The following is a 12,322-nucleotide window of genomic DNA, read 5'->3' as shown; positions in this document are numbered from 1 at the left end:
GAGCCAACTCTTGCTAATTTAAGAGAAAGGTATGGCTGGTTCACAAAATTAAAGTTCCAATCTTTTTCCTTTCTTTGCATGACCTTCTTAAAATTTTCACCCTGAGAATTTCTGATGCAAAGATGGGCATGGTGCCGCAAGCCTGTAATCCCAGGACTTGGGAGGCTGAGGCAGTAGGATTACAATTTTTAGGCTAGCCTGGAATATAAAGGCAAGCCTTGTGTCAAAAAAGGGGATCTGATAAAAACAGATTTTAAATATTAATAAGAAGGCAGAGAACAATGACTCAAGATCACCTGTAATTATACTCACAGAAGGTAGTTCTTCCAGAGCAAAATCAGTATGATCTTACCACAAAGAGAAATGAATATTGAGAAAAATCAAGAAGTGCCCACTACATCCCAAATAGGGCACCAATCTGGTGAAGTAAAGTTGGATACAGTGGAGAGGAATTCTGTGCTTTCTTTTGTAAGACATCAAAGGTCAAAATGGGAACAACAATAGCTCAATGAAGCTAATACTTGATTGTATTAGCTCAATCTGTATTTACTCAAACTGTTGAGTACATTGAGTACTCAATGTACTCAACTGTTGGGGAAGACAAAAGGTAGTGGTTTGAGGGAAAGGCTTTAAACAATGCGTGCACTAATTCTAGAAGTCATTGTGAATCATAAGGATAAACTTTTCATTTTTTCTTCCATCAACCAATTTTCACAGATTACACATGAATGTTATTTTTTGAATAAGTTAACCACCATAATGCAGGAATTGCCAGAATTGTACTGGGGTGAAGGTCAGTAACAACAAGTAACAAGTTTTGTACTTCTAAATACAAGCAAGGTGCTATCATCTCCTGCAGCTCCCACATTGTGTGGTACCAACATGCTAGAAAGCAGCCTTTCAGAGGTAAAGGTAACATCCACAAATGCTGTGTAACCTGAAACTTCAGTGAAAATGAAGATGTAGAACATGGTGAAAGTTCTCAGTACACATTTCCTATGCAGAAATAAAACACTTGACCTAAGACAGTCCTGGCAAGAATCACAGTGATAGGGGTTCTGTCTCCTCCATCCAGGTAGTTCTAAAACTCAGACTAAGAAATTGATCTTCTATAATCTCAGTTTACATTTGTGAAAGGAGGAACCTGGGGTAGATAAGAATTCACATCCATGCCAGGCATTCATGCAGGCTGTTCTTATCCATACCTCATTTGTGGGGTATAAGATGTCTACCTGGGGACATGTAAAGGCATAGGCAGTCAGATTTTCTTCAAGACACAAATATTATGTGATTCTGTGGGCCAAGGTGGTGCACAGCAATAATTTCAGCACTCTGAGAGGCTGAAAGAGTCAGAGGATCACAAGTTTGAGTCCAGTCTGGGCAACTTAACAAGATCTTGATTCAAAATGAGTAATAAAAAAGGACTGGGGGTATAGGTCAGTGTGAAGTCCCTGGATTCAGTCTCCAATACCACACACGCACACACACACACACACACACACACACACACACACACAAGTGATGAATAAAATTAAAGAATTAAGCCGGTGGTGGCCAACCTATGGCACATGTGTTACAGTGGGCTGTTTGTCATCAATGAAAGCTCTAAAAGGTTTGTCATCATTGAATTAGGCTCTGTCACCTGTTTTGTCCTGGCAACAGATGTTCCCAAATAAAGTAATCTTTTCACACTCATAGGGACTCCTAGTGGGCAGATACCATGGTACATTTTATCTATCTGGTTTTAAGCCCTTACATTCTTATTTTCTAATTACATATGCAACCCATGATTAGGGTTAAAAAATATGGAAAGTCCAGAAAAACAAAGAAAAGAAAGGTCATTGGTGGAATGTGATAGAGCCTCGATGGCCACCATTTTCTTCCTTTCTTAGCAGTTAGCTGGAAGGAGATCCCTGTGAAGCGGCAGGGGCTCCCATAATACGGCCATGGCTGACTATTCAACAGTGCCTCCACCTTCCTCTGGCTCTACTGGTGGTGGTGGCGGTGGCGGCGGTGGTGGAGGAGTTAATGATGCTTTCAAAAATGTGCTACAGAGATCCCGGCAGATTGCAGCAAAAATTGAGGGTGATGCTGGTACATCATTGAATTCAAATGACTATGGTTATGGGGGACAAAAAAGGCCTTTAGAAGATGGAGATCAACCAGATGCTAAGAAAGTTGCTCCTCAAAATGACTCTTTTGGATCACAGTCACCACCGATGCACCAGCAGCAAAGATCTGTGATGACAGAAGAATACAAAGCTCCAGATGGAATGGTTGGCTTTATAATTGGCAGAGGAGGTGAACAGATCTCACGCATTCAACAGGAATCTGGATGCAAAATACAGATAGCTCCTGACAGTGGTGGTCTTCCAGAAAGGTCTTGTATGTTAACTGGAACACCTGAATCTGTCCAATCAGCAAAACAGTTACTGGACCAGATTGTTGAAAAGGGCAGACAAGCCCCTGGCTTTCATCATGGCGATGGACCTGGAAATGCAGTTCAAGAAATCATGATTTCAGTTAACAAGGCAGGATTAGTTATTGGAAAGGGGAGAGAGACTATTAAACAGCTGCAGGAACGGGCCGGAGTTAAAACGGTTATGATTCAAGATGGGCCTCAGAATACTGGTGCTGACAAACCTCTTAGGATTACAGGAGAACCATACAAAGTTCAACAAGCCAAGGAAATGGTGTTAGAGTTAATTTGTGATCAAGGTGGTTTCAGGGAAGTTCGAAATGAGTATGGGTCAAGAATAGGAGGAAATGAAGGGGTAGATGTCCCCATTCCAAGATTTGCTGTTGGCGTTGTAATAGGAAGAAATGGAGAGATGATTAAAAAAATACAAAATGATGCTGGTGTTCGAATTCAGTTTAAGCCAGATGATGGAACAACACCTGATAGAATAGCTCAAATAACCAGACCTCCAGATCGATGTCAACATGCTGCAGAAATTATCACAGATCTTCTTCAAAGTGTTCAGACTGGTAATCCTGGTGGACCTGGATCTGGTGGTTGAGGAAGAGGTAGAGGTCAAGGCAACTGGAACATGGGGCCACCAGGCGTACTAGAGGAATTTAATTTCATTGTGCCAACTGGGAAGACTGGATTAATCATAGGAAAAGGAGGTGAGACCATAAAAAGCATAAGCCAACAATCTGGTGCCAGAATAGAGCTTCAGAGAAATCCTCCACCTAATGCAAACCCTAATATGAAGTTATTTACAATTCGTGGTACTCCCCAGCAAATAGACTATGCTTGGCAACTCATAGAAGAAAAGATTGGTGGCCCAGTAAATCCTTTAGGGCCACCTGTACCCCATGGGACCCATGGTGTCCCAGCCCCCCATGGGCCTCCTGGGCCTCCAGGGCCTGGAAGTCCAACGGGACCGTACAATCCTGCACCTTATAATCCAGGACCACCTGGCCCAGCTCCTCATGGTCCTCCAGCCCCATTGCTTCCCAGGGGTGGGGGAATGCATATCCACATTGGCAGCAACAGGCTCCTCCTAATCCAGCCAAGGCAGGAACGGATCCAAATTCAGCAGCTCAGGGTGCTTATTATGCTCACTATTATCAACAACAAGCACAGCCACCATCTGCAGCACCTACAGGCGCTCCAAGTGCAACCCGGACGAATGGACAAGAAGATCAACAGAATCCAGCTCCAGCTGGACAGGTTGATTATACCAAGGCCTGGGAAGAATACTACAAGAAAATGGGTCAAGCGGTACCTGCACCTGCTGGTGCGCCCCCCGGTGGCCAGCCTGATTACAGCGCAGCCTGGGCTGAGTACTATAGACAGCAGGCTGCCTACTATGCTCAAACAAGTCCCCAGGGCATGCCACAGAACCCGCCTGCACCTCAGGGCCAATAATAAGAAGTGGGCAATACAGTATTTTCTTCATTGTGTGTGGGAAAAACCTTTGTTAAATATATGGATGCAGACGACTTGATGAAGATCTTAATTTTGTTTTTGGTTTAAAGTAGTGTTTTTTTGTTTTCTTTCTTTTTTTTTTTTTGAAAATGTACAAAATATCTATCACTACTGATAGGAGGTTAATATTTCTGTGTAGAAATGAAAATTGGTTTGTTTTTAGTACCTAGTGTAGATGTACACATTCCAGCAAATGTATTTGCAACTATTATGTGGTCAATGCTTTGTGATATAAATGTACTTTTTCAATGCATACTTTCACTATTAAAATGCCTGTTTTGTGCTTTAAAATAAATGATATGAAACCTCAAAAAAAAAAAAAAAAAAAAGAAAGGTCATTGGTAATCTAACTGCATGGAGTTTATTGCCACACAACTCATTTCAGAAGAGGAAGTCTGGAGCACAGGTAAAGCAGGTAATGGATTCAGTTTGTGACCTAACTCAGTGGAGTTTAGAAACCTGAGCCAAGGTTCTTGGCATTTTGCTGAGGCAGGAGGTAGCTAAGGAAAAGGCTGGAGAAAGGACCTGCTTCAGAGCCTGCTTTCTGGGTCAGATTTGAGGAATAAGATAACCAAGGATACAGGTAGGAAAAAAAGGAGGGCCCACCTGAATCCCCTTTCTGAGATGAAATTCACCATCTGGATTAAACAGCAGCCCAGGGGATGGGGATTTAGCTCAGTGGTGCCACTGCCTGCCTCAAAAGTGCAAGGTCCTGAGTTCAATCCCTGGTTCAAAAAACAAACAAAAACAAAACTGCAGCCCAGGACCAGAATGCCCAGGGCTATCCACAATGGGAAAAGGGAGCTTTCTGAAACCCTTGTCCGACAGCAACCCTATCATGTCACTGACTGCAGACTTGACCCTTGTGGGCTCTGGATGCCATGACAGTTCCTGCAAGGGCTTAAAAGTTCAAAACTCCAATGCCTGAGAAAGGGGCTGAATCAAGCTGCTCATTGGCAGAAGTCACACCTTACACCAAACCCTCAATTCCACCCCAAATCCTAAGGCTAAAAGCCCTCAACAAGAAGGCCCCTCACTGCCTTGAGGTCTTCTCACTGGCCTGCTCTCACCCTGTGGAGTGATCTTATCCTTACTTTTTCAAATCAATTACTGATCCTACTGTTATTGTTGGGTGTACTACTCAGTTTTTTCTTTACAACATCAAGAACCTGGACAAGACCTGGTAACGTCACCACTGGAGATTTCTTGGCAGTGACTTAAGGAATTGCTTTTACCTCATACATTTCTTAAAGAAAAAATGTTCTTGAAATGGCCTGTGAGGAAGGGTTTTTTAGGGCTGCTAAGAAAAAGTAGAAGTGTCTCGCCTTTAAGGAGCCCTAAATCTTTGTTCTTGGTTATGAAAAGAAGAAACACTCCTTATCTCCTGAGTCAAGGTCCTGGACCTCAAGAGTTTCACCTTGGCCCTCCACGGATGTCACTGCATTTCACAAGCTGTGATCACATCATCAGATGGACTAAATCGTGGTGGTATGGCTTGTATATAGATATACCCCCAAATCTTCATGTGGTCATAGGTGGGGCTTTTCAGAGGTGGCTGGATCTATTGGACGTGCTACTGGGATCAAGAATGTGATATTGAAGACAGGCAGGTCTGTGGACACCCTGGCAGCAATCCACTGGACAGCCCCCCCCCCCCGCTCCTCTGCACAGCCACCTAGTTCGACACTACAAAAACGCAGAGGACACCAGACCACCAGACCATGGTACTGGGTCCTGCCCCTCCTGGCCCAGAGGTAGGGGCTTCTGAGCTGCCATCCTACTTCTGCCAGTCCAGAGGAAGGGACTTCCTGGCCACCATCCCTCCTGCTGCTCCCAGATCAGAGGAAGGGGCTTCTGAGCCACCATCCCTACCACAGCTCCTGGCCCATGTCCCACCTCTCCCAGCTCAGAGGAGGTGAGCCTCATGGGCAAAAAAAGCACCCCCCCGCCCCCAAACTGAAATGAGAAAACAGGTAAATAAGTCTCAAAACCAGACTGCCAGATCACCTACAGCAACCCCAAAGGGAAATGACATGGAACACTCTGATACTCAACCACCTGGACCCACTGAACTGGCAACAAAAGGGGATCTGGAAAAAAGGAAATCAGAAATAATTTCTCAGATAACAGGAGAGATAGTGCTCCTAGTGCAAGACATGATTAACAAATCTAGAGAGGAGCTCAGGAACATGATGGAATCCCAACATAAGAAACAAATGGAATCCATAAAACAGATGCAAATAGATTTCCAGGACATGAAAAACTCCATTGAAAGTCTACACAGCAGAATGAGCCAATGTGGAGACAGAATTTCAGATATAGAAGATAAGATTGCAATTAATGACCAGGAAAAAAACATTGCTTCAAAATTATAAGGGAACATGAGAAATCAATCCAGCAGCTGCTAGATGATGCAAAGAAAAATAACATAAGACTGATTGGAGTCAATGAAGAAACAAGAGAGAGTGGAGATGACATAAAAAAACTCTTCACAGAAGTAATGGCAAAAAACTTCCCAAACAGGGGAAAAGAGCTTGACATACAGATAAGTGAGGCATATAGGACTCCAAATAGCCTTTATCAAAAAAAACTACATATAGGCATATAATCGTTAAGATTCCAGAAACACAGCAGAAGAACAAAGTTCTCCAAGCAGTCAGAGAAAAGAAACAAATCACATACAAAGGAAAGCCCATCAGAATCACAGCAGACTTCTCAACACAAACCATCAAGGCAAGAAGAGCTTGGAGTGACATATTCCAAGCCCTAAAACAAAACAGCCTCCAACCCAGATTGATGTACCCTGAAAAACTATCTTTCAAACTTGATGGAGAAATAAGATACTTTCATGACCAAGAGCACCTTAGGAACTTTGTGAATACCAAACCAGCACTCCAAAGAATTTTACACAATATCCTAGGAACAGACATTGAGGATCACAACCCCAGGAAGCAAAGCTGGATGAATCCATCTGGCATGACAAGAAATTAAATGTAAAGAGGGAGAACTCAACAAAAAGAAAAAGTCATGACAATGACAAGTCAATATGTTTCAGTTATAAACATCAATGTTAATGGTCTCAATTCACCAATCAAAAGAAACAGACTGGAAGAATGGGTCAAGAAGCAAAATCCAACAATATGCTGCATACAAGAAACACACTTAATTCAAAAGGAAACTCATAGACTGAAAGTTAAAGGGTGGAAAACAATACTCCATGCAACAGGAACCCGAAAAAAAGCAGGAGTAGCTAACCTCTTGGCAGATCAAGTAGATTTCAAACCAACACTGATTAAGAGAGACAAAGAAGGACACCACATCCTTGTAAAGGTAAGAATCCAAGAGGAAGAGATGACAATCACAAATATCCATGCACCAAATACTAGTGTGCCCAACTATATAAAACAAATACTAACGGACATGAAAAGTCATATATGCACTAATACAATTGTAGTGGGGGACTTTAATGGTCCCACAGTTGATACGGAAAAGTTTTAGATAACTTAATAGAGTTAATATTAAGGTAGTTGTAGAAGCAAAATAAGTAATGTGTTTTTTTAAGATTTGCTTTTCCTGTAACTCCTTGTTTAAGGTGAGGATAATCTGACTCTAACCAGTAACTTCATTAACCTAACAAAGTTACCATGCCAGGGTGAATTTACAATGTATATGGCCTATCTTTTGTCTGTGACTTGTAAATAGGAAGTGGAATTGTATTTACATATCAAAGAACACTAGGGATGAGATAATGGCTAAAAAGGATATAAAAAGGGAAATGCTGCACAAAGGTGGTGGGGATACAGACCAGACTGGTCTCTGGCATTCCCGTCTGCTCTTGAGAAGAAATTTTATTATTTTATCCGAATTCTGTGTCTCTGTGTATTTCTTTCCGAGATTTCTGTAACACTGACACAAATAGATAGATCAATTAGACAAAAAATAAGTAATGAAATACTAGAACTCAATCGAACTCTTGAACAAATGAACTTAACAGATGTTTACAGAGCCTTCCACCCCACAAAATCAGAATACACATTCTTCTCAGCTGCACATGGGTCATTCTCAAAAATAGACCATATACTCACACATAGAACATGTTTAAGTAAGTGTAAAGGAATTGAAGTTATCCCCTGTATATCATCAGACCATAGTGTGATGAAATTGGAGATCCATAGCAAAAGAAACTGGAAAAATTTCATAAACACATGGAAATTGAACAACATACTTCTGAATACCCAATGGTTCACAGAGGAAATTAAAGAAGAAATCAGACAGTTCCTTCAATTAAATGACAATGACAATACAACATATCAGAATCTATGGGACACAATAAAAGCAGTTTTACAAGGGAAATTCATAGCAGGGAATATTCATATTAGGAAAACTGAATGAGCTCAATTAAATAACCTGATGCTGAACCTCAAGCTTCTAGAAAAAGAAGAACAGAACAACCCCAGAGCTCAAACAAAGCAGGGAATTATAAAGATCAGAGCAGAAATCAATGCAATGGAGACTAAGAGAATGATACAAAAAAATCAATGAAGCCAAGAGCTGTTTCGTCAAAAAAATCAACAAAATTGACAAACCCTTAGGCAACCTTATCAGAAAGGAAAGAAAAGGCCCAAATCCATGCAATTAGGAATGAAAAGGGTGAAATGACAACAGACCCAGCAGAAATCCAGAGGATCATCAATACCTACTTCCAGAACCTATACCCCAATAAGATGGAAAACACAGAAGAAATGGACAGATTCCTAGATATATATGAATTACCAAAGTTGAACAAAGAAGACCTAAAAATTGTAAACAACCCAATATCAACCAATGAAATTCAAAATGTAATTAAAAACTTATCAACTAAGAAAAGCCTGGTCCCTGATGGCTTCACTGCTGAATTCTACAAGACATTTAGAGAGGAACTTCTGCCACTACTGTTGAAACTCTTCAATGAAATTGAAAGGGAAGCAATACTCCCAAATTCATTCCTGGAAGAAAGCATTGCCTTGATCCCCAAAGCAGAGAAAGACCCAACTGAAAAGGAGAACCATAGGCCAATCTCACTAATGAACATAGATGCAAAAATCCTTAATAAGATACTGGCAAATAGAATGCAGAAGATCATCAAGAAGATCATACACCCTGATCAAGTGGGATTCATCCCAGGGATGCAGGGATGGTTCAACATACTCAAATCAATCAATGTAATAAACTGTATCAATAGAGCCAAGGACAAAAACAATATGATTATCTCCATAGATGAAGAAAAAGCATTTGACAAAATCCAACATGCATTTATGATAAAAAAAAAATACAAAAAATTAGAATAGATGGTCTCTACTTCAAACTGATAGAAGCCATCTATGAAAACCCAACAGCCAATATCATACTAAATGATCAAAAACTGAAATCCTTCACAATAAAATCAGAAACAAGACAAGGATGTCCACTATCACCACTCTTGTTCAATGTAGTTCTGGAAACATTAGCCATGGCAATTAGACAAGAGAAAGAAATAAAAGGAATAAAGATAGGTAATGAAGAAGTCAAATTGTCATTCTTTGCAGATGACATGATACTGTATATAGAAGACCCCAAGAACTCCACCAAAAGTCTTCTAGACTTAATAACCAAATTCAGTCAAGTGTCTGGTTACAAGGTCAACACACAAAAATCAATAGCGTTCCTCTACACAAATGACAGACTCACTGAGAGAGAAATAGGGCAAATAATTCCTTTCACAATAGCATCCAAAGAACTGAAATACCTAGGAATCAACCTAACAAAAGAAATCAAAGACCTCTTCTCTCAAAACTATGGCACTCTGAAATGAGAGATTGAAGATGATATCAGAAAATGGACAGACATCCCCTGTTCCTGGGTAGGAAGGATTAATATAGTGAAAATTGTCATACTTCCAAAACTGCTATATAGATTCAATGCAATTCCAATTGAGATCCCAGGAGCATACTTCATAGACCTTGAGAAAGCAATTTAAAAATTCATTTGGAACAAGAAGAGACCCAGAATAGCAAAAGCAATTCTAGGTAACAGAGACATGGCAGGGGGTCTCACAATCCCCAACCTGCAACTCTACTACAAAGCTACTGTGATAAAAACAGAATGGTACTGGCAAAGAAACAGACTTGAGGACCAGTGGAACAGATTAGAAGATGCAGAAACAACACCAGACACACTCAGGCATCTCATCTTTGATAAAGGAGCCAAGCACCCTCACTGGAGGAAGGATAGCCTCTTTAATAAATGGTGCTGGAAAAATTGGGCTTCAACTTGCCAAAGATTAAAACTAGACCTGTATCTCTCACCATGCACTAAACTAAAATCAAAATGGATTAAAGATCTCAATATTAAAATAGAAACTGTGAACCAGTTGGAACAGAGGTTAGGTAGAACCCTTGAAGACATCGGTGTAGGAAAAGATTTTATGAACAAAACCTCAGTTGCCCGTGAACTAGCACAAACAATCAACAAGTGGGATCTCTTCTTATTAAAAGGCTTTTGCACAACAAGAGAAACCACCAGCAGTGTGAAGAGACAACCCACAATGTGGGAAAAAATCTTCACCTGCTCTTCCTCAGACAAAGATCTACTATCTCGAATCTATAAAGAACTTAAAAAGATCAGACCTCCCAAATTGAAAGACCCAATCCAAAAATGGGCATCTGAAATGAACAGACATTTCTCAGACAAGGAAGTAGAAATAGCAAATAAATACATGAAAAAATGTTCAACATCACTGGTCATTCGAGAGATGCAAATGAAAACAACACTGAGATTCCACTTCACTCCAGAAAGAATGGCTGCTATCATGAAATCAACCAATATCAAATGCTGGCGGGGCTGTGGGGAAAGAGGAACCCTGCTCCACTGCTGGTGGGAGTGTAGACTGGTGCAAGCACTGTGGAAATCAGTATGGAGATACCTCAAAGAATTGGGACTGGAAATGCCATTTGACCCCACTATTCCACTGCTGGGTATCTTCCCCAAAGAATTAAAAGAATCATACCACAGTGATATATGTGTGCCCATGTTCAGAGCAGCACAGTTTGTAATAGCTAAAACTTGGAAACAGCCCAAATGCCCATCAACTGGAGACTGGATAAAGAAAATGTGTTTTTTTTATAAAATGGAGTATTACTCAGCCATAAAAAATAAGAAATTAGAGACATTTATAGCTAAGTGTATCCACATCGAGGCAATACTCTTAAGTGAAATAAATAGGACACACATGAATAAATTCTGAATATTTTCTCTGGTGTGAGAAACTGAAAGTGTAAATAAGGACTAAATGTATAACAGGTAATGTGAAATAGGAAGAAAAGGGGCAAAGGGGAGGAAGTGGGAGGGCTAGAAGAAAGGATAGAAGGGAATGAGATTAATATGAGAAAATGGAAAAATAGGAACAAAATCTTTGTAAATAGGGAGGAATGGAGGTGTTGAAGGGAGGGCTGGGCAAGGGTGAAAAATAAGAACCAAGAGAGACTATGTAAAGGTGCAAATTTCCAATGATGAATGTCATTATATTATATACCTAAAATGTACCAATGGTTAGAATGAATAATCGATAGTGCAAAATAGGAAGAAAAGGCCCAAAGGGTAGGGTTAGTGGGAGGGGCAGGGGAAAGGAAAGAAGGGAAAGGAAAAATGATGAGAAATGGAAAAAATGGAAATAAAATCTTTGTAAATAGGGAAGGGTGGAGGGGTGAAGGGAGGGCTAGGGATGGGGTTAAAATAAGAACCAAGATGCATTATGTAAAGGTCCAATTCCCAATGAGAAATATAATTGTGTTGTATACCTACAGTGTACCAATAAAAGAATTTAACAAAAAAACAAAAGAAGGTGATACTGAGATTGATTCATGGTGCGATGGTAGGATTAAGGTGCCCCACCCTGTGCTACCTGCTTTAAGGGTGGATAGCCTTAATAGGACATAAAGGACAGAAAAAGGGCTGCTGCTGTTGCTTGCTGCTTGCTACTTTGCTGCTTTGCTGCCTTCTGCCCACCATGAACTGTTTTTCCTCTGCAATGCCTCTCTGCCATGCCACCCTGCCTTGGAACCAGCTGACAATGCTTGAAACCTCTAAAAACTGTGAGCCAAAACAAAGCTTTCCTCCTTGACTTTGAGTGTTGAGTATTTTATCTCAACAATGTGAAAAAGTAACTAAGACTTATGGGAATTACGAAAAATCATTCAATAAAGAAGATATTTTTGATCTTTGAAAAAGGCTCTGAGGCGCTGGCGGTGGCAGTGGTTGGCAGCTGCTGGTCCTAGCCTGGCGGGGCCACGGGGTCAAGAAGATGGGGGAAAGAGGAACAATGGGCCATGAGGAGCGGCCACAGCTGTCTCCTCCCACCCCAACATCCCA

General features: G+C 40.9%; 1 pseudogene across 1 annotated transcript; it reads left to right on the top strand.

The window, feature by feature from the left end:
- The first annotated feature begins 1,884 nt into the window (after positions 1–1,884).
- On the top strand, positions 1,885–4,249 carry LOC101715904 (far upstream element-binding protein 1 pseudogene; annotated as a pseudogene). Its single transcript, XR_015453465.1, has one exon. The product of XR_015453465.1 is annotated as a far upstream element-binding protein 1 pseudogene (transcript).
- Positions 4,250–12,322: the final 8,073 nt, after the last annotated feature.

Source organism: Heterocephalus glaber, unplaced genomic scaffold (assembly GCF_053883595.1).
Source record: "Heterocephalus glaber isolate CG9 unplaced genomic scaffold, H.glaber_assembly_v1.0 deba00001461, whole genome shotgun sequence".
In the NCBI taxonomy this organism is placed as follows: domain Eukaryota; kingdom Metazoa; phylum Chordata; class Mammalia; order Rodentia; family Bathyergidae; genus Heterocephalus; species Heterocephalus glaber.
This window is presented reverse-complemented; position numbering and strand designations above follow the sequence as displayed.